The following is a 22,878-nucleotide window of genomic DNA, read 5'->3' on the forward strand; positions in this document are numbered from 1 at the left end:
GGCTACTTCCCCTTGAGTTATTTATTGGTCAGTGGTGTTTTATCCATTCCCACGCCCCAACAACGAAACACTGGTGATTTCCATTTCTCTTGTTTCACACAAAACTGTGATGCGATATTCTATTGCTGAAGGCACCACCCAATTTGGTCATAAGACACAAACAGGTCAAATAAGTATTAACCAGGAAGCTTCCTCCAGGCTGTATTGCTTTCATAGTATCTGCAGCTGCTGTGAAGGTCTATGAGTAAACTAGTGGCACAAATGTTATGGGAATAACATCCTGCTTTCTGATTGAATGTAGAGCCTGCCTTCCAGGAGGAAACACATGTCTGGTACTGCAATCTAAGAACCAATGGTTAGGTAAATCACAGACTCTAAGGATAAACCAAATGCTACAATTATTCTACTAAATGAACATTCTGTCAAACTGTCCTTTAAATTCATATCTCTATACTCAGGCTTCATTAGAGAAGATTCTTTGTACAGTAGATAATGATTAACACTGAAACTCATAACTAGTCAACGTGTAGAGAATAAATGTCAGTGTAGTGCTCAGCCATAAGCAGAACATCTATATTGCATCCTAAGTTTTAAGAACCACCACAGAAGTGAGAGTGGAAAGGCGTTAAGAGCAGTTGTCAGGGAAGACCTGAGTGACACTCTGTCTTCTGGAAATGGAAATCCCACACATGTGAGCACACAGCAGCTCTGGTAGCTTGTACAAGATGATATTTTCTAGATCCATTAATTTGCCTAAGAATTTTATGAAGTCATTGTTTTTAATAACTAAGTAGTACTTCACTGTGCAAACGTACCACATTTTCTATATCCATTCCTCTATTGAAGGACATCGGGGTTCTTTCCAGCTTCTGACTTTTATAAATAATGCTATGAACATATCTGAGCATTTGTCCCTTTCATATGTTGAAGCATCTTTGAGGTATATGCCCAGGAGTGGTATAGCTGGATCCTCAGATAGAACTATATTTTGTGAGAATCTGCCAGAAGGATTTCCAGAGTGGTTGTAGCAGCTTGCAATCCCACCAACCATAGAGAAGTGTTCTTTATCCACATCTTTGTCAGCATTTGTTGACCTGTGTGTTTGATCTTAGCCTTTTTGACTAGTGTGAGGTGAATTTCAGGGTTGTTTTGATTTGCATTTCTCTGATAACTAAGGATGTTGTATATTTCTTTAGGTGCTTCTCAGCCATTAGATATTCCTTAGTTGAAAATTCATTGTTTAGCTCTTTAACCCACTTTTTAAAAAATAGGGTTATTTGATGCTCTGGAGTCTAACTTTTTGAGTTCTTTGTATATATTGAATATTAGCCCTCTATATGGTAGGGTTGGTAAAAATCTTTTACCATTCTGTTGGTTGCCATTTTGTCCTAATGACAGTGCCCTTTGCCTTATAGATGCTTTGCAATTTTATGAGGTTCCATTTGTCCATTCTTGATTTTGCAGCATAAGCTATTGGTGTTCTGTTCATGAAAATTTCTCCAGTGCCCATTTGTTCAAGGCTCTTCCTCACATTCTCTTCTGTTAGTTTTTGTGTATCTGGTTCTATGTCCTTGATCCACTTGGACTTGAGCTTTGTACAGGGTAATAAGAATGAATCAATTTGCATTCTTCTGTATGCTGACCATCCAGGTGGACCAGCACCATTTGCTAAAAAAGCTATCTTTTTTTCCGCTGGATGCTTTTATCTCCTTTGTCAAAGATCAAGTGGCCATAGGTGTGTGGGTTCATTTCTGGGTCTTCAATTCTATTCCATCATTCTACCTACCTGTCTCTGTACTAATACCATACATACTTATGACTATTTCACTGTAATACAACTTGAAGTCAGGGATGATGTTTCCCCCAGAATTTCTTTTATTGTTGAGAATAGTTTTGTTCATCCTATGGTTATGTTTATTTTTGTTTGTTTGTTTGTTTTTCGTTTTTCCAAATGAATTTACAAATATCTCTTTCTACCTCTATAAAGAATTGAGTTGGAATTTTGATGGGGATTGCATTGAATCTGTGGATTGCTTTTGATAAGATGGCCACTTTTACTCTGTTGATCCTGCCAATCCATGGGCATGGGAAATCTTTCCATCTTCTTAGACCTTCAGTTTCTTTCTTTAGAGACTTGAAGTTCTCATCATACAGGAATTTTCTTGCATGGTTAGAGTCACACCAAGGTATTTTATATTATTTGTGACTCTTCTGAAAAGTGTCATTTCCATAATTTCTTTCTCAGCCTGAAATAGAAAAATATAGATAGTAAAGAAAGGCTACTGATTTGTTTGAGTTAATCTTATATCCATCCATTTTGCTGAAGTTGTTTATAAGCTGTAGGCATTCTCTGGTGGATGTTTTGGGATCACTTAAGTATACTATCATATATCATCTGCAAATTTTGAGTTCTTCCTTTCCAATTTGTACCTCTTTGACCTCCTTTTGTTGTCTGATTGCTCTGGCTAGGCCTCTGATTATTATGTTTAGTAGGTCGTATAAGAGTAGGCATCCTTGTCTATTGCCTGATGTTAGTAGGATTGCTTCAAGTTTCTCTCCATTTAGTTTGATGTTGTCTACTGGTTTTCTGTATATTGTTTTTACCTTGTTTAGGTATGGGACTTGAATTCCTGCTCTTTGTAGGACTTTTAACATGAAAAGATATTAAATTTTGTCAAATGCTTTCATAGCATCTAATGAAATAATCATGTGGGTTTTTTCTTTGAGCTTGTTTATATATGGATTATGTTGATGGATTTCTGTATATAGAACCATCACTGCATCCCTGAGGTGAAGGCTATTTGATCATGGTAGTTGATTGTTTTGATGTGTCTTGGATTTGTTTTGAGGGAATTTTATTGAGTATTTTTGCATCAATATTCATAAAGGAAATTGGTCTGAAGTTTTCTTTCTTTGTAGGGTCTTTGTGTGGTTTAGAAATGAGAGTTATTTTGGCTTCGAAGAATGAGTTGGGTAGTGTTTCATCTGACTCTATTTTGTGGAATAGTTTAGAAAGTATTGGTATTAGGTCATCAATAAATGTCTGATAGAATTCTGCACTGAACCAATCTGGTCCTGTTTTTTTAATGTTGCTGTTTTTGTTTGGTTGGTTGATTTTTTTTTTTTTCGGGTGTTGATGGAAGACTTTTGATGACTGCTTCTATTTCTTTAGGGATTATAGTGGTGTTTAGATGGTTTATCTGATTCCAATTTAGCTTTGGTAGCTGGTATCTGTCTAGAAAATTGTCCATTTCATTCCATTTTTCCAGTTTTTTGAGTATAGGCTTTTGTAGTAAGATCTGATGATTTTTTAAGAATTTCCTCAGTTGCTGTTGTTATGTCTCCCTTTTCATTTATGATTTTGTTAAATTGAATACTGTCTCTGTACACTCTTGTTAGTCTGGCTAAGGGTTCATCTATCTTGTTGATTTTCTCAAAGAACCAACTTTCAGTTTTGTTGGTTCTTTGTATGGTTCTTTTTGTTTCTACTTGGTTGATTTCAGCTCTGAGTTTGATTATTTACTGCTGTCTACTCCTCTTTGATGCATTTGCTCCTTTTGGTACTAGAACTTTCAGGTGTTCTGTCAAGCTGCTTGTGTATGCTTTCACCAGTTTCTTTTTGGAGATTTTCATAGATATGAGTTTTTCCTCTTATCACTGTTTTCACTGTGTCCCATAAGCTTGGGAATGTTGTTAATTAAGAGTTTTGTTGGATAGTTGACTGGGTTGGCATTTATGTTCTATTAGGCTCTATATGAGATCTGCCCAGGATCTTCTAGCTTCCATAGTCTCTTTTGAGAAATTTTGTGTGATTCTGATAGATCTGCTGTTGTATGTTACTTGACATTTTATCCTTACTGCTTTTAATATTCTTTCTTTGTTTTGTGCATTTGGTGTTTTGACTATTATGTGATGTGAGAAATTTCTTTTCTGGTCCAATATATTTGTAGTCTGTAGCCTTCTTTTACATTTATGGGCATATCTTACTTTAGCTTAAGGAAGTTTTCTTCTAAAATTTTGTTGGAGATATTTACTGGGCCTTTAAGTTGGGCATCTTCACACTTTTCTATACCTATTATTTTTTTTAAACGACTTTATTTTACAAAACAAAGATAAATGTACAGATTTTAAACATTTTTTGCTTAAAATTATACATTTTTGTCAGTACTGTTTTTTCAGACATTAAGATAATTTTTACATAAAACCATGTGAATATATTTTTTTAGTCAGTACTTGATTTTTTTTAAGGGCTTGACAGTATGCATTGAAAACCTAATAGTTACAATAAGCGTAAAGTACATGCAAAACAAAACGCAACATGGAAATTGTCAAAGTCTTCTTGTTTTGTAAATATATGTATATTTTTTTGTTTTCTTTATTTCTTGGACTTCATACAGTCTGTGAGTTGTTTCTGGGGAAGTGCAAGCCTCTGGGGTTAGCATCCCACTATCAGTGACTGCATATTATGTCTGTTCTTTTGTGACTGGGTTATCTCACTCAGGATGATATTCTCTAGATGCAGCCATTTTCTTAAGAATTTGGTTAAGTCATTGTTTCTGGTGGCTGAGTAGTATTCCATTGTGTATATGTACCACAATTTTTGTATCCATTCATCTTCTGAAGGACATTTGGGTTCCTTCCAGCTTCTGGCTATTATAAATAGAGCTGCTATGAACATTGTGGTGCATATATCTTTGTTGTGTATTAAAGTGTCTCTGGGGTATATGCCCAGAAGTGGAATAGCTGGGTCTTCAGGTAGTACTATATCCAATTTTCTGAGGTATTGCCAGACAGATTTCCAGAGTGGTTGTATTAGCTTGCAACCCCACCAACATTGGAGAAGTGTTCCTCTTTCTCCGCAGCCTCGCCAGCATCTGCTGTCATCTGAGTTTTGGATCTTGGCCAATCTGACTGGTGTGAGGTGGAATCTCAGGGTTGTTTTGATTTGCATTTCCCTGATGGCTAAGGATGTGGAGCACTTCCTCAGATGTTTCTCGGCCATTTGGTGTTTCTCAACTGAAAACGTTTTGTTTAGCTCTGTACCCCATTTTTTAATAGGGTTATTTGATTCTCTGGTGTCTAGCTTTTTGAGTTCCTTGTACACCTTGGATATTAGGCCTCTATCTGATGTGGTGTTGGTAAAGATCTTTTCCCATTCTGTTGGTTGCCGTTTTGTTTTCTTGACGATGTCTTTAGCCTTACAGAAACTTTGCAATCTCATTAAGTCCCATTTGTTAATATTTGACCTTAGAGCTTGAGCCATTGGTGTTTTGTTCAGGAAATTTTCTCCTGTACCTATGTGTTCTAAGGTTTTCCCTACTTTCTCATCTAATAGTTTCAGTGTATCTGGTTTAATGTGGAGATCTTTGATCCACTTACACTTGAGCTTTGTACAAGGAGATAAGAACGGGTCTATTTTCATTCTTTTGCATGCTGAGTGCCAGTTGGACCAGCACCATTTGTTGAATAGGCTGTCCTTTTTCCATTGAATGTTTACTGCTCCTTTGTCAAAAATCAGGTGACCATATACATGAGGGCCCATTTCTGGATCTTCTATTCTATTCCATTGATCCACATGCCTATTTCTGTACCAGTACCATGCAGTTTTCAGCACAATTGCCTTGTAATATAGCTTGAGGTCAGGGATAGTGATTCCCGCAGATGTTTTTTTGTTGTTGAGGATGGATTTCGCTATTCTAGGTCTTTTGTTATTCCATATGAAATTGCACATTGATCTTTCCAATTCCATGAAGAACTGGGTTGGAATTTTGATGGGGATTGCATTGAATCTGTAGATTGCTTTTGGTAGGATGGCCATTTTTAAGATGTTGATGTTTCTAATCCATGAGCATTGGAGATCTTTCCATTTTCTGAGATCCTCCTCAATTTCTTTCTTTAGAGGTTTGAAGTTCTTGTCATACAGGTCCTTCACTTGCTTAGTTAGAGTCACACCAAGGTATTTCATATTTTTTGTAACGATTGTGAAGGGTACCTTTTCCCTAATTTCTTTCTCCACATATTTGTCCTTTGAGTACAGGAAGGCTACTGATTTGTTTGAGTTAATTTTGTATCCAGCCACGTTGCTGAACTTGTTTATCAGCTGTAGGAGTTCTCTGGTGGAATTTTTGGCGTCACTCAAGTACACTATCATGTCATCGGCAAAGAGTGATGTTTTTATCTCTTCCTTTCCAATTTGTATCCCCTTGATCTTCCTTTGCTGTCTAATTGCTCCAGCCAGGACTTCCAGTACTATGTTGAATAGGTAGGGGGAGAGTGGGCAGCCTTGTCGAGTCCCTGATTTTAGTGGGATTGCTTCAAGTTTCTCGCCATTAAGTTTGATGTTGGCTGTTGGTTTGCTGTATATTGCTTTTATTATGTTTAAGTATGGGCCTTGGATTCCTGTTTTTTCCAGGACTTTTAACATGAAGGTGTGTTGGATTTTATCAAATGCTTTCTCAGCGTCTAGTGAGATGACCATGTGGTTTTGGTCTTTGAGTTTGTTTATATGGTGGATTACGTTGATGGATTTCCTTATGTTAAACCATCCCTGCATCCCAGGGATGAAGCCTACTTGGTCATGATGAATGATCGTTTTGATGTGTTCTTGGATTCGGTTTGCAAGAATTTTGTTGAGTATTTTTGCATCAATGTTCATAAGTGAAATTGGTCTGAAGTTCTCTTTCCTTGTAGGGTCTTTGTGTGGTTTAGGTACGAGGGTTATTGTAGCCTCAAAAAATGAGTTGGGTAATATTCCATCTGATTCTATCTTTTGGAATAGTTTGGCGAGTATTGGTGTTATATCCTCAATAAAAGTCTGATAAAATTCTGCACTGAACCCGTCTGGACCTGGGCTTTTTTTGGTTGGGAGGCTTTTGATGACTTCTTCTATTTCTTTAGGTGTTATAGGGTTATTTAAATGGTTTACTTGGTTCTGGTTTAACTTTGGGACCTTGTATCTGTCTAGGAATTCATCCATTTTCTCCAGATTTTACAATTTTGTGGAGTATAAGTTTTTGTAGTAGGATCTGATGATTTCTTGAATTATCTCAGTTTCAGTTGTTATGTCCCCACTTTCCTTTCTGATTTTGTTAATTTGGATACTCTCTCTTTGCCCTCTAGTTAGTCTGGCTAGGGGTTTATCAATCTTGTTGATTTTCTCAAAGAACCAACTCTTGGTTTTGTTGATTTTTTCAATGGTTCTTTTTGTTTCTATTTGGTCTATTTCTGCCCTAATTTTGATTATTTCTTGCGGTCTGCTCTTTTTGGATATATCTGCTTCCTTTTGTTCTAGGGCTTTTAGCTGTGCTGTCGGGTTGCTGATGTGAGCTCTCTCCAGTTTTTTTTTTTTTTTTTTTTTTTTTTGGAAGCACTTAGGGCTATGAGTTTTCCTCTCAATACTGCTTTCATTGCATCCCATAGGTTTGGGTATGTTGTGTTTTCATTTTCGTTGAATTCTAGAAAATCCTTAATTTCTTTCTTTATTTCTTCTTTGACCCTGCTATCCTTTAACAGAGCATTGTTTAGTTTCCATGTATATGTGGGCTTTTTGTTGTCTTTGTTGTTGTTAAAGACCAGCCGTAGACCATGGTGATCTGAGAGGATGCATGGGAGCATTTCAATTTTCTTATATCGATGGAGGCTCGTTTTGTGTCCAATTATGTGGTCAATTTTTGAGAAGGTGCCATGGGGTGGTGAGAAGAAGGTGTATTCTTTTACTTTGGGATAGTATGTTCTGTATATATATATATTAATTCTAGTTGGTTCAAAGTCTCTGCTAGTTTTGCAGTGTCCTTGTTCAGTTTCTGTTTCTCTGATCTGTCCACTGGTGAGAGTGGGGTATTAAAGTCTCCCACTATTATTGTGTGGGGTGAAATGTATTTTTGAGCTTTAGTAGGGTTTCTTTTATGAATGTGGGTGATTTTTTATTTGGAGCATATATGTTAAGGATTGAGAGTTCCTCCTGACAGATTTTCCCAGTAATGAGTAAAAAGTGTCCTTCCTTATCTTTTTTGATAACTTTTGGTAGGAAATTTACTTTATTCGATATTAGAATAGCCACTCAGCTTGTTTCTTGGAGCTGTTTGCTTGGAAGTTTTTTTCCCACCCTTTTACTCTGAGATAGTGTCTGTCTCTGTCTCTGAGATGAGTTTCCTGTATGCAGCAAAAGGCTGGATTTTGTTTATGTATCCAGTCTGATAGTCTATGTCTCTTTATTGGGGAGTTGAGACCATTTATGTTAATAGGTATCAAGGAATAGTTGTTTCTGTTTCCTGCCATTATTGCTTTTTTGGGTTGAGTTGTGTCTGTGTTTTTTTCTTCTTTTAGTTTTCTTGTTTAGGAGTTTTCTTGTTCTTACTAGGCTGTATTTTCCCTCATTGTATTGGGTTTTCCACCTATAATTCGTTGTAGTGCTGGGTTTGTGGTCAGATATTGTGTGAATTTTGATTTGTCTTGAAATATCTTCGTCTCTCCATCGATGGTGATTGATAGTTTTGCTGGGTATAGCAGCTTGGGCTGGCACTTGTGCTCTCTTAAGGAGTGCATGATGTCTGTCCACACTCTTCTAGCTTTCATAGTCTCTGTTGAGAAATCGGGTGTGAGTCTGATTGGTCTGCCTTTATATGTTACCTGACCTTTTTCCCTTACTGCTTTTAGTATTCTTTCTTTACTTTGGGCGCTTGATGTTTTTACTATTATGTGTCGGGAGGTATTTCTTTTCTGGTCTAACCTATTTGGAGTTCTGAAGGCTTCTTTTATGCTCATGGTCATCTCATTCTTGAGGGTAGTGAAGTTTTCTTCTATGATTTTGTTGAAGATATTTACTGTGCCTCTTAGTTGATACTCTTCTCCCTCTTCTATTCCTATTATCCTTAGGTTCGGTCTTCTCATTGTGTCTTGGATTTCCTGGACATTTTGGGTTAGGAGCTTTTTGTTTTTTGCATCTTCTCTGGCTGTTTTGTCTATGTTTGCAATGTTGTCTTCTGCCCCCGAGATTCTCTCTTCGATCTCTTGTAATCTATTGGAAATGCTTGCTTCTGTGAATCCTGATTTCTTTTTCTGGTGTTCTGACTCTAGGGTTATCTCTTTTAGTGTTTTCTTTATTGTGTCAATCTCTGTTTAAATTTCCCTCTTCCATTCCTTCATTTCTTTGGTTCTGTTTTCCTCTAGTTCTTTGAGTTCTTTGAGTGTTTTTCTTGTTTCTTCTTTAAAAGCTTCTGAATCTTTTTGCTTTTTCTCCCTTTCTTGTTTAAGTAACTCTATCAGCGTCTTGAGGCATGATTTCAGGTCTGTGTCTTCTTTTTCTGGAGTGTTTGGAGTTCCGATGTTTGCTGTTATGGGAGAGCTGGGCTCTGGTGTTGCTAGATTGTCTTGGTTCCTTTGGGATATACTCTTTCTCTTTCCTCTTGCCATTTTGTTGTCAGTGATATGTTCTTGCCTTTCCCTTGTATCTGGTCTGTGTCCCTGGTTCTCCACTGGTTGAGGTGTCAGATGGGTCGAGCCCTGTTTTATGCCTCAGAGTCGTCGGGGTGTGAGCAGAAGTTCCAACGTTCTGTTTCCTATTGCTGGATCGGGCAAGGCGGGGCAGGGCAAGTTACGGTGTGCACTTTCCGTGTGCACTCCGCAGAGATCTCTCTGCTCCCTTGCAGTCTTGGTCTCCCACTCACCAGTTGCTCAGCCTCTATGAGCCGCCGTTCCACCTGGCAGGTAGGCCAGGCTCCACTCTGGGTCCGGAAGTCGTCTCTGGGTGGAAACAGAAGTTCTAATTTCCTGTTCCCAATCGCAGTTGCTCAGCCTCTATGAGCCGCCGATCCGGGTGGCAGGCAGGCCAGGCTCCGCTCTCCGTCTGGAAGTCGCCTCCGGGTGGAAACAAAAGTTCTAATTTTCTGTTCCCAATCGCAGTTGCTCAGCCTCTATGAGCCTCCGTTCCGGGTGGCAGGTAGGCCAGGCTCCGCTCTGTGTCCGGAAGTCGCCTCTGGGTGGAAACAGAAGTTCTAATTTTCTGTTCCCAATCGCTGGATCGGGCAAGGCGGGGCAGGGCAAGTTACGGTGTGCACTTTCCGTGTGCACTCCGCAGAGATCTCTATACCTATTATTTTAAGGTTTGATGTTCTCATTGTTTCCTGGATTTCTTGGATGTTTTGGGTTAACAGCTTTGTGTATTTTGCATTTTCTTTGACTGTTGGATCAATGTTTTCTATGGTATCTTCTGCCCCTGAAATTCTCTCTTTCATCTCTTGTATTCTGTGTGTGATGTTTGCATCTTTGGCTCCTGATCTCTTTCCTAGGTTTTCTATCTCCAGAGTTATCTCCCTTTGTGATTTTTTTATTTTTTTTCAATTTCCATTTTTAGATCCTGGATGGTTATTTCAATTCCTTCACCTTTTTGCTCATGTTTTTCTGTAATTCTCTAAAGGACTTTTGTGGTTTTTGTGCTTCCTCTTTAAGGGCTTCTACCTGTTTAGCTGTGTTGTCCTGTATTTTTTAAGGGACTTATTTATGACCTTCTTAAGTCCTCTAACATCATTATGAGTTGTGATTTTAAATGAGAATTTTGCTTTTCCTGTGTGTTGGGGTATCCCTGAGTTGCTGTAATGTGGGAACTAGGTTCTGATGATGCCACATGGCTTTGGTTTCTTTTGCTTAGGTTCTTGAACTTGCCTCTTGCCATCTGCTTATCTCTGGTGTTTGCTGTTCTTGCTGATTCTGACAGTGGCTTGACCTTCCTGTAAGCCCATGTGTTAGCACTTCTGGGGAACCAACTCATTCCCAGCAGGGTCTGGGCATAGATTGCTGTTATACAGGGTCAGCACAGGACACAGACAGAAACTGGAAGGATCCTGACCCAGACTGCTTTTTGGTTCCTTTGTCCTGCGTGCTCCATGCAGGTTTCTTTTGGTCCAGGATTTTGAGCAGGGGTGGTGGTCTCCTCTGTGCTCTAAGATGTGTCAATGCTCCTGTGAGACCAACTCTCTTCCAGAGGGTACAGAGTGCTCTGGCACCAGGTCAGCTCGAGGCACAGACAGAAACTGGCATTTACTGTGTTTTTTTTTAAATGTTTTCAACAGCAGTTTTAAAATCAGCATTGAACATTCATAAGGTGTGAAACTTTAAAAAACAATCTGGGTTTTTCTTATAATGTGAAAAAGTAGGTCAGCATCATTGGAAATGTAATAATTTCATATCCGAAGTTTACATTGGAAATAGGAACCCATAAAGCATGACCTTGGGAGAGCGTGATATACTATCACAAATATCATCACAATGACTCTGTTACAAACAGGAGACAGTCCCAAAGAGATGCAAGCAGTCTTGGTCAAAGACATCTGTTAATGCCTGAAAGGGTCACTTCAGCCTCTGGGAACAACTACTCAACTAATTTGTGATGGAAAACACTCAAACATGTTAAACTCAAATCAAGTTTGCATTAAAATCGCCTCATTATCTTGTTAAAACTGAAATGCAAGCTTAATTTCTGTTATTTGTGAAGTTACGTTTCTTTGTACTGTACTGGAAAGAAAAGTAGAATCCAAATAGAAAATATGTCAGTGGATCTAGTGAACTTTTATGCAGTGAATAGGAAGTAGCCTTTATACTGGTTGTGTAAGAGTCTTCTCTTTGGATCAGGGTGACAAGAAATAGAATGCATGCCTTCTGACATTGGTTACTACTCAGATGGAAACTACAAAGGCTGGACCTGCGGGATCCCTTATTCCCCAGAGCTAAACAATCTCCTGAGAAAGACAGATGCACTTCCTAAGATAGGCATTTTATCAAAGACTAGCTGATAATGACGAATCAGAGCTGCCTGGTGGCCAGAGCTCACATCTGTTTCAAAGATTTGCTGAATACTAACAGAACACAGCCTTTGCTTGAGACATCCTTAAAGTCACTCATTGTCTAGTATCATTAGACCTGGCTACAAATTGGTTTGCATGATGCCATCTACCATAGCAAAACAGAGGGGCAAAGAACAATCAGATATGTTTGAGATAAAATGTGGGTGAGTCTTAGAGCACATGCTCATTGATGCAATAATTAAAAGGATTTTTTGTTATTTACTGGACTAAGGGTTTTTTTTTTATTATTATTATAAGACTCCTATTTTACATGTGGGGGGCAGAATGAAGTCACCCAGAAATGTGTCCCAGTAGAGAAAATCAGAACCCACAGGAGACTTTTAAACAGTCTGCCCTGTTTAAAATGAGCTCAAGAATGACACAGTTAAGCTGTTCTATGCTGCCTTGAATTTCCCTGGAATTACCTATTACCCACTGAGTATACCTACCAAACTATAAAAATACATCTCATAAGATCATGGGCTCTCCAGATACTTCCAACATTGCATTATGTCAGACCCAATAGAGAACTGGACGCATAGCACACTTTCCAAAATGTACTGACTGCTTGACCTACTTGTAGTTGTAGAAATTAGTGGTAGAAAAAAAGGAGAGCTTCTAAAAGAAGTTGGATTTTCAAAGGCTTAAGTAATGGTTTATATGATGAATGAGAGTGGCTCATATCAACATCATAAACACACAGGAGTGGTATAACAGAAATGGATAATTTTGAATTCTCAGTAGAAATCTTTGGCAGCATTGAAATCGATTGAATTTTAGAGCAATTTAAAAAAATCACCCTCTAGATTAAAGTGATATAAGACTAGATTAGTTAATCACTTTATTTTTTAAATTTTTCTTGCAGTTTTCTTCCTTTAAGTTTCATTAGTTTTAGACACTCTTATTATTAGACTAATAAAACCTTGGTTAAAAACAGATAAACAATGTCCCCCAAGTTTAGGAGGCTGAGGCAGGAGGACCCTGTTTGCAAACCCAGCTTTGGCTAGATAGTGAAATTCGGTCATAAAGCAAAATAAAACTAAACAAACACTAAAGGACAACAAAGACAAACATGACGTGTGATTAGTTGTTTTGCTTAGTGGCATTAATCACAATAGTAACTCTTGGTGTTACCAACTGGTATTGGAATTTATCTGGAAATAAGTATCCTATTCAAATTTCAATTGAAATCTTTACATGCTGTCTGTCAAAAGTCTTCCCTCAGGTCTAGCACACAGCCAAGAAATGTTGGCGGTGTCTGAAGCTCTCCTTTTGAAGTCATCTACGGGTCCGGAACTTACTTGTTCAGAAGCTGCAATGACATTTAGGTAAATGTCGATATCTTTGACATGTACGATTAATCTGTGTAGTGTCAAAATGCTGCCTCCACTGGAACAGGTAAATGAAAGGGTTTTGATTAATTAGGATGGACTGGAGCTCTTCTGTACCTGGGCATCTTCCATTAAAGGTAGGTAACACTTAGGTCCGTCCAAACAAATTTAAATTGAAAGAAGCAACTACTTTGTGACTCATCTCATCTATAATTCCCTGTAGGGCTGTAGCCACTTGTTCTCTCTGTTTGGTATTTCTTGCAGAAGAGAAAGACTTAATAGTTACTGAACATGTTTAAAGTGTTGAGCTTTGTACAGGGCCTCAGCCTTAGGAACTCTTTGAAAGAGCTCAAAGTGAGATCCAGCTATCCTCATTTACACAAAAGGGGGCATGTTAGCTACTCATTTAAGTATGCGCAACTAATTTACGTTTAAGCTAGAATTTGAATCCAGATCTTTCAAACATTGTTTATAATCATTATCCTCTTTCTCCCTTCTAATCAGCCAACAATAAAGAGTTTTCATCTTCTCCAATTCTACTGCTCCAATCACCTCATATTTATAGAACCAGCATTTATTTGGAATTAACTACACTTTAAAGCTTTGTGTTTAAGCATTCAATAGTTACTCATTTTCAATACCACAGGGAGTCTTCAACGTGTCAAATAGATATGATTGCTGTTGGTTTTATATTACACATTGGGAAACTGAGGCATGAGGAAAGCATTGTAAACTCCCTGGGGTTGTGTGTTTAGAGAGATAAGCCAGGGTCTGAGTCCTGACATGTTCAAAGAGATAGTTCTTATTCTCAGCTGTCTTCAACTGATGTGTTCAGTATGCCGTGTAATGTAAAACATAGCAAGCACAGGCTTAGCTTTGACCTTGAAGCATGCGTGTAGTGCATCGCTATGTAATTACCTAATAGAGATGCCACAGAGAGCTTCTCTGGGTGCCTTACTTCGAATGCTTTATGTACTCACTGAATCTGACTGAATAAATAATACTAGGCTGAGCTATGCCTTTTACATGTTTAGGAATCAATTTCTTCTATTTAATAAGATCATATTTCAGAAAGACCAATTTTTTTCATTCTATTCAGAACATAGGAGATCCTTCAACAAAAACACATATAATTTATATGCTGTTTGCCCACAAGACTATTCTAACTGTTCAAAATAAATTAATTATGGAGGGTGTAGAAGGTCAAAGAGGACACCAGTGTATCTGGGTATCCTTTCTGTTTCAAACAGAAGGCTCAAAGTAAGATCTTAGGATTGCTTTGTGTCTTTTAAAAATAAAATAAAATAAGTAGACATCTTGCTTGCCTTTGAAGATCCCCTTGCTAATCTTAGATTGCCATCTGAAATTTTAATTAGTGATTTAAAATGTGCTTACACAAAGAACCTTGTCCAAGTTGTCTGTTTCTGCCAAATTAAACTATTAAACTAAGTAACCTAATTAAAATCCTTTTAGCTTTTAATCAATATTTTATTTACATTCATATTTCCTGAGAAGCCTGATGAGTTTTTCGGGATGTGATAGTTATGGCTCCCCTATTTATCAAAGGTCAATTTTAAGGAGTTCCCTTCTCTAAGGCCATGGAGTCAGCAGGAAGCTGTTGAGGACACATTTGGTTCATGCCCCTCTGTCCTCTACCAACCCGCACTGCACATAAAGCAAAGTTACTTGGTGTTTGTGCAGTTCTGGGAGATGCCCAGGCTCTTGCTGTGGGAGACAGGTTAGCTTTATTCCTCTCATACAGCTAGGCCCTTAATCTATCCCACCAGAGTCCCTAGTAGCCTGTACAATGAGACCTTCAAATCCAAACCTGCCCCTAGTCCCACCTTTCAAGATTAACTACTGACAAAACGTATGACAGCAATGTGTGTAGTAGTCACAATGTGCTTCTCATTCATCCCATCTTCCAGACACAATCATTTCCTGAACTTTCATCAATGTGTATATCCATATCTTTAAGAACAAATTTGCAAACTCTAGAAGTCAGCTATTGATTTCTACTGACACCAACAATAAATTAGCGCCTTAATTTTCCCTGGTGGCTATCCTGACCAGACTAGTACATCACCACCCTGGTAATGAATCCATGCTATCACAGAGGAGGTTAATATATATCTCCTTTTTCCCTTCAATTGGACTCTTTCATCTTTCCTAACTTCATGGTCTTTCAGTTTGTTTCTACTTGATCCTCAGATTCCTCCTTATTCTGATGAGATTTCTCTTCATACCATCAAAATTAATCATATGTCTTTATGGGACCTTGTGGTCAGGGCTTTCTGGGGTTGCTCTATCTGAATGATGCTCTACTTGTCATGTTTAGGGCACATTCACTTCCTCTTGTATGTACCTCCTCAATGACAAGTGTTGGGATTACATTTGTGTGCTATCTTGCCCTGTTTTTATATGACACTAAGACTTGATCTCAGAGCGCTGTGTGTATTTGGGGATCCTTTTTTTTTTTTTTTTTTTTTTTTTTTTTAGCTGAGCAAAATCCTCAACTTCCAATTATTGTCTTTATAGGATAATTGTCATCTCTCAAGAACATAGAGACTACTATTGTGTCATGAGAAGATAAGTCAAATCTGTGTCATCTACCATGTCTGAAAAATGTCATCATGGCACTTTTGCAGTAGTTGATGGTTTCTCTGTCTACAGATTGTTTGGCATGCTATTTCTTCTTCTAAAGATAATTATGACATTATCTCCTATTTTATACATTTTTAGAGTGTGACTTTGATGCTCCTATCACACACGGAGGTAGCATTCCCACCAACTGCCTTTGAATCTGGACAGAATTGTGACTATGGCAACATTGACACTATGTGAGTTCCAATGTATGTGTATATTTGTGTGTGTTGTAAATATCTTATATTTTTTGACCTTGAATTATCTGTTCCTAAAAATCAGCTAGTACTCTGATAAGAAGCACACACAGTGTACACATTCACAGGGAGAGGAATTTGCAGCCAACCCTGCAGGTGGGCTATCCCCAAAGTGGGTCTTCTGACTCTTGAGGTCAATAAGCTTAAGCCACCTAGAACAGACAAGCCATCTTTGTGACTCTAGTGCAAATTCCACATCTCTGAAAAATAGTGATGTTATTGTACTTAGGGATTTGTTGCTGTTGTGTAGTCATGGATAACTGGGCTAGATTTGTGGAGGGGAGTCCTGAGAAGTTTTAAAGTAGACAAGTCCTCTGGTTTTTTTTAAAGATGTATGTATTGCTGTGATAAGCATGAATGGTATTATAATTTCTGATAGACTTAATATAATCTTTCTTAAAATGAGAGGCGTGTTGTGGTATCTATACTCTTTGGCAACATGCAGAAGTCTTGTCACATTGAGCTTTGGCATTTTTCTTTTAATTCATGGTATTCAGACTCCTTAATCATAGGAAGTAATTTTTTACTTCTCTTGTGGTTTTCATTCTAAATAGGAATTCTCTGAGCCAATTTCTCTCATCTCCAATTCTCTATTCTCTTTCATTCCTTTGTCTTCTGTTTTTTTTTTTTTTTTTAATGTTTTGTTCTATTTCCTGTGATCATTCCAATTCTTTCTTATGCAACCATTCTTTGAGACTTGAAATTTCTCTGACCTGAAACCACAGGTCGGAGTTGGACAATGAAGACCTATTTCGAGAAACTGGTGGTTAGTATGATTTTGTCATTGTGTAAATAGTATACAACATATTCAAGCTGAGGTAGCTGTGGCATCCCAATGATGCTATTTTATGGGGCTACTGCAGAATATGATTCATTGTGGGCCACAGTACCACTGTGTGGTCTGTGCCTAAAATCTTTTTTTTTCCTGTAATCTTTATTTTCTTTCCACCTTTTTTCCCTTTCCTCAGGTGTCCGCTGAGCAGCTCAGGACCACTCAGTGGTGGCTCCAACCCACTCAGTGGCCTGCGCTGTAGGAGCTGCTGACCAGTCCTCAGTGGCTGGCTGTGCACTCCAGTCTTCTGTGGGGAACTGCTGGATGGGCACAGAGGGCACCTGCTCACCCTCAGAGCAATCAGCCACCTCAGGCTGAGCAGCAGTGAACTCAGGAGCTGGTGCGGTCCATTCACCCTGGAATTCCTCCTTGGTCATAGCCTTCTCAGCAGCAGCCTGTTTCTCCTTCTCAATCTCCTCTGGGTCTCTGTAGAAGTAAAGATCAGGCATAACCTCTCATGGGTGCTCACGGGAAATAGTACCTCACATGCAGAGTACCTCCCGGGCCAACATTTACCACATCAGACCCACTGAGTGAGCTCCCTTGTTGCACGGGATGGCAATGTCCACAGAGCGCAGGGGAGAGTCTGTGTTACACAGAGCAATGGTGGGCAGGTTGACATAAGAGGCCTCTGTGAGGGGCTGGTGGTCAGCCCTGGGATCAGTCACCACTAGAAACCGTGGCTCCCTGAAGGCTGCTTGGATCTGGTTAGGGACGGTCCCAGGTGTGAAGGGGCCAGCAATTGGAGTGGCTCCTGTGGCAGCAGCAAACGTCAGCACAGCTCGCTGGCCAGTGTTCCTGGAAGAGATGACGCTGACGTTGGTGGGGTTCTCAATGGCAACAATAGCGCGTGCTCAAAGCCGCAGCTTCTCCCGGGTCCTCTTCAGATTTATGATGTAGAAACCATCACTTTTCCTTCTGTAGATGTACTGCTCCATCTAAAAGTCAAGGCTGGTGCCACCTAAGTGGGTTCCTGCAGCAAGAAATTTGAGGACATCCTCTTCCTTCATCAGGACATCAAGGGCTCCGGACATTGTGTAAGTTTCCCTTTTAAGTTACGATGGAGACCAAGACCAACGCCATATGGACCCGTCCCTGGGTAGCGCGGAAAGCTGTGCCTAAAATCTTAATGTTCTTAAATATTCTCTTTCTTCTGCTATCTTCTCATGATTATATCAGCCTTACTCATCTCTAAGATAAAGTTCATGGATACCATAGTTAATTTTATTTGTAGATATGCCTTCTTTTTTCCTCTTAATAGAAATTTATCTGTGGAGGTATATTTACTATACTTCTACTATGTTTCTTTTACTTGGACTAACAGACTAAAGCAAAACAGACAAACAAAATGGCTTTCTGCATGGTCTACCTGTTCTTTATCTTTCATACTGGAACATTTTCAGGCTCATTGGGAACTGATAAAATATGGAGGAGAAAGATGACATTAGCATTTTTGTGTCTTTCCTGTCCACTGTGGCCTCCCCACCTCAGGGTATATTGTCCAATTGGACCATTCCAAAGACACTCTCCTTTCTCCTTTGAGTGAGCTAACTTCACCATAGAAGAATTCCCCAGTGTTCTCACTGCATAAAACTGAATGTCAGAGTTCTGATAAGTGAGTAAGGAAAAAGGTGTTAGCAATCTCAGAATGTAGAATAATATTTTGCCTCCATTTTGCCTGGAATCCCTTTTACCATTTCTGAAGAATGAATCTTAATTTTTATCTCTAGGTTTTGATCTGAATTATCACTTTTCCTTAAAAAGACTTTAAAAAAATTTCCTCCTTCTCTATTTCTCTGCCTCTCTGACTCTCTGTTTCTGTCTCTGTCTCTCTCTGTCTCTGCCTCTGTCTCTGCCTTTGTCTTTGTCTCTCTGTCTATGTCTTTCTGTCTCAGTCTCTGTCTCTCTGTCTCTGTCTTTATGTCTCAGTCTCTGTCTCTGTCTGTATCTGTCTGTCTGTCTCTGTCTCTGTCTCTGTCTCTCTCTCTCTCTCACAAACACACACACACACACACAGATGTGTGCTTAAACAGTGTGGGGGTCTGGTGCTGCCTTTTGAAAGTATGAAAAATAAAAAGCAAGTTTTATTCTTTCTTCCCTTTTCTCATCCTTCTCTTCCTTCATGCTGCTTTTCTCTTTTGTTATCCTACCCTTTCTTGGTGCTTTCATACCAACCAAATGCTGATCCTCACATTCACCTCCAGAATTGCTCTTCTATCACACAGAGGCAGGGTCTAGCTATGAAAACCAGAGTTTGCCGTTGGGTAGCTAGTTTTCTCTGAGGATTACCTGTCTTTGTTTTCTGAAGGTAGAATTGGCAGGCTCCCAGAAGAACTGGTCTTTTATGTGAGTTTGTGGGGATCCAGGCTCTGGTAATCATGACTGCAAGCTTCCATGTCAGAGGAGATGTATTCCCAGCCTTCCATTTTTCTCCTCTTATTTTTCTCCCCCTCCACCTTTACCACTACTTCCTCTTTTTTTTCTTCTTCCCCTCTTCTCTTTTTCTGCCTCCTCATATTTCTCCTTCTCCTCTCCATTTCATCCTTCTTTTGTTTTACTATTTCTATTAACATATATTATAACTAGTCCTTCTTCTTATATATTTTCTCATACGTTTTAAAACTTTTCTCTGTCCAAAATGATTGATGAAAGCACACAATAGAATTGGGAACAATTTTGACTCTCATTATTGAGCTTTTCAAAGTGACTATAAATATCAAGATGATTTAGCTAGTTTCATTTGATATCATTCCAAAACTAGGGTGTCTTGAATCAGTGAGCTTTAAGAACACATGAGGAGTTCTGGGAGTCTTCCCTTGTCTAGGTAATCTTCTGCAACAGCTTTTCCTGCCACCTTTCCAAGCTGTCTGGCTACCTTTAGACATACAAATGAGTTCAACTAAGACCAATTAAACTTTGAGCAACTTACCACCTAAGCTGACCACTGGAAGTATATGAACCAGCAACAAAAGAGGAACTAAGACAACATTAAAAACTATATCTTTGTCCATATGCAGCCTACAGAAAGCTTAACACACCTGTGATCTGGACCATCTTGGGCCCAGCTCACATCTTTTGCCACACATCTGCTTGCCCTTTCTACTGATGTTTGTTTGTTTGGTCATTTGTTTTTAAAAATGTAATTGCTATGGATGGATCTTCAATTGCTCCCCAATGCCTTCTGTTTTTTTCTCATCATCATTCTACTCCTCGTCCTCCTCTTCTTCTTTTCTCCTCTTCTTCCTTCTCCTCATTTATTTTCTCAGTCTTCAGTCACCAGAACTGTTGGGAGATGATTAATCCTCTTTCTGTTCAACACAGGGTAAGTAGTTTCCTATGGCATCTGCTTTCCTCCATAACATTCTGCCTTGACACAGACCCAGAATCCACCGAACTAGTCAATCATGGGCTCAAAGCTTTCTTCTCATATATTGTCTAAAGTTTCTTTCTTTCTTTTTTTTTTTTTTACAACAATGAAAAGGTTGTTTGGGTTAAGAATCTATTTTGAAAAATACCCTGATATATAAACATGAAAGTATTTCTGGAATTCAGAGGAATTTAGCTTTGTTACTATAGGTCATGCCATGATTATCATACCAGACATAATTATGAAGTGCTTGTTCATGTATCATAACAATAGGCTCTGATTTGCAGCATTCAATAGTTCTAGTTGTCTATATTATTATTGCCTTATAGCGCACCAATTAATGCCAAATGACCAACCTTGAAAACATACATAAATGTAACATTATACGGCCTGAGAAAATTGTATTTAGGAATGTATGGATATATGCATATAGGTATGTAACAACAATTAATGTAAAAAAGAGCATGAAGTTGAAGAAAAAATGGAGGAGTGGGGTAGGGCTTGGAAGGAGGAAAGGGGAGAAAGAAATGAGACAATTATATTATGAATTCAAAAACAAAAAAGGGTATATTCTTTCAAGAAATGAATAATGGAAGTTCTAATTCAGAGATGGTGTGCTATTCCTCAAAATAGTTTCACACCAAGATTTGTAGAAGACCTAGGCCATGGGATCTTACATCAGCATCTTATAACCTTAATTTCCCAGAGGAGGTGATTGGTAGACTTGTGAGAATTTTACAGCCTGTAGTCAATTGATAGAGCTTGCTCATCCTGACTTTTAATCTTTCTACTCTATCACAAAATGCAACTATTCCTTCTTCTTATAGTTTCCTGCCTACTCCTTTTTATTTTTTATTTTCTACTCAGGCAAATATTTTTATTTATGATTTATTTATTTAGAGTTTTTTTTAACAAGGTCTTACATATCTCAGTAGGTTCTTGAACTTACTGTGCAGGTAAGGCTGGTTATGACTCCAGATACTTTTCTGTCCACATTCCAAGTGCTAGAATTGTAGGAGTTTGCCACCATGTCTATTCTTACACTGAGTTTTATAACCATTTGTGTTTTAAAATGACCTAAATTTTCTTGCTCTAGGTAGCCTATATGGATACAATGTACCCCCTAGAACTAAGAAATATATTAGAAAGCTGTGACAGAGACATAAGCCACTTCCATAGGCTGACACAGGCATGGTTGTAGTCTCTAGCACTTGGGTGGAGAGGGGCCTCGTGCCTACATGGAGACAACACAAGTCTACTTATTCCCAAGAAGCAACCAGGGGATGGAGGAGCTAAAGTAATACCAATGGCTTCAGCTCTTTTGTCTCTATGGTGACAGCTTGGGGCAACTGAGAAGTGACCATCTGACCTGGGAAAGGAGTCATCAAGTTCCCTTCTGTTTCAAAGCAGGTGATCTGAGAAAGCAAGTAGGGGAAAGTTGACCTCAACCATGACCTTGCTTTCTCGTTCTTGTTCTCCTGTGCCACTTCAAGCTACCGTGAAGATGTTCTTCCTGCACTACATAACATCCTTTAGAGTTAAGATGTATTTTTACCACATTTTAATCAAACAGTTTGAAATTAAAATGCCCAGCAATATTATACCCCTGACTTCAAATCACAAAGCCAGTCAGGGGCAAATCCAGCATTGAGGGGTTCCTGATTTATCTCAGCTTAACTGCTAACACTTGTCTTCTTGGAGCGAAGATACAGACTGTGAGACACAGAGATTTGAAGCACTTATTCACAAGCAATGTTTGAAATTGCACGCTGCACTCAGAATTAATTCTGTATCTGGGAATAATATTTTTCTAAAATTGCTTATAATAGATCGTATGGTATTTCGGCCGAGTTCTTCTTTTAACTTGCACGTCCCTGATTGTCAAGTACATTCATTATCTTCTCCACGGCTCCATTTCTTGGGCAGTTTTATAACAAATGCTCTATAAATTCTTTTTGTTTCCTCTCAAACAGTGTTCAGTGTTCTCGTTACTCATAAAGCAGGAGAAAATGCAGCTATGCTTCAGAACTCTCCTCAAAGGCTTTCCTTGGTGCTCCTCTGCTACAAATCACAGTGTTCCTTTCATTTGAAATACAGCTTTAACTGGACACCCCCTAAGCACAAGCTGCAGTGAAGTCTTCCGTTGTGAACTGCTCTTACAGACACTCACAGGCATTCTTGCATGAATGATCTCCTTCCTTGCAAGTCCTCAAGGCTCAGAGGGAATGGCTAGACACCAGTTGCTTCTGTTTCTCCTTTCTCAATCAACCAGTTCAGCCAGCGCATTTGATTTATTATCTCTTGATATAAACACACCATAAGACAAAACAACCTTCAATTTTGCTAAACCACCTACTTTGTTCCTAGGAAAATGGAATGTTTACAGCTAATCATGCATTTCATAATCGGTATGGTATCATTATTAAACTGATTCAGTTTGCAGTCACGATCAAAGGGAACTTACAGGATTCATAGTCTATTTCTTTCCATTTGCCTATGCTCAGAGTTACACCAGGCAGTGCTGAATGCAGTCTGAATGTCATTTCCCAAATGGGGAACACATTCATAATTAACATAAATACAGAATCCTAGTGCCAAAGCTTCCCATATC

The 22,878-nt window shown here is 38.7% G+C and overlaps 1 pseudogene across 1 annotated transcript; it reads right to left on the bottom strand.

Moving 5' to 3' along the window:
• Positions 1–17,052: 17,052 nt before the first annotated feature.
• Positions 17,053–17,934, bottom strand: LOC308433212 (small ribosomal subunit protein uS2-like; annotated as a pseudogene). Its single transcript has one exon. The product of its transcript is annotated as a small ribosomal subunit protein uS2-like (transcript).
• Between the last annotated feature and the right edge of the window lie 4,944 nt (positions 17,935–22,878).

This window comes from Micromys minutus (assembly GCF_963924665.1).
Source record: "Micromys minutus genome assembly, chromosome: 19".
NCBI classification, from domain to species: domain Eukaryota; kingdom Metazoa; phylum Chordata; class Mammalia; order Rodentia; family Muridae; genus Micromys; species Micromys minutus.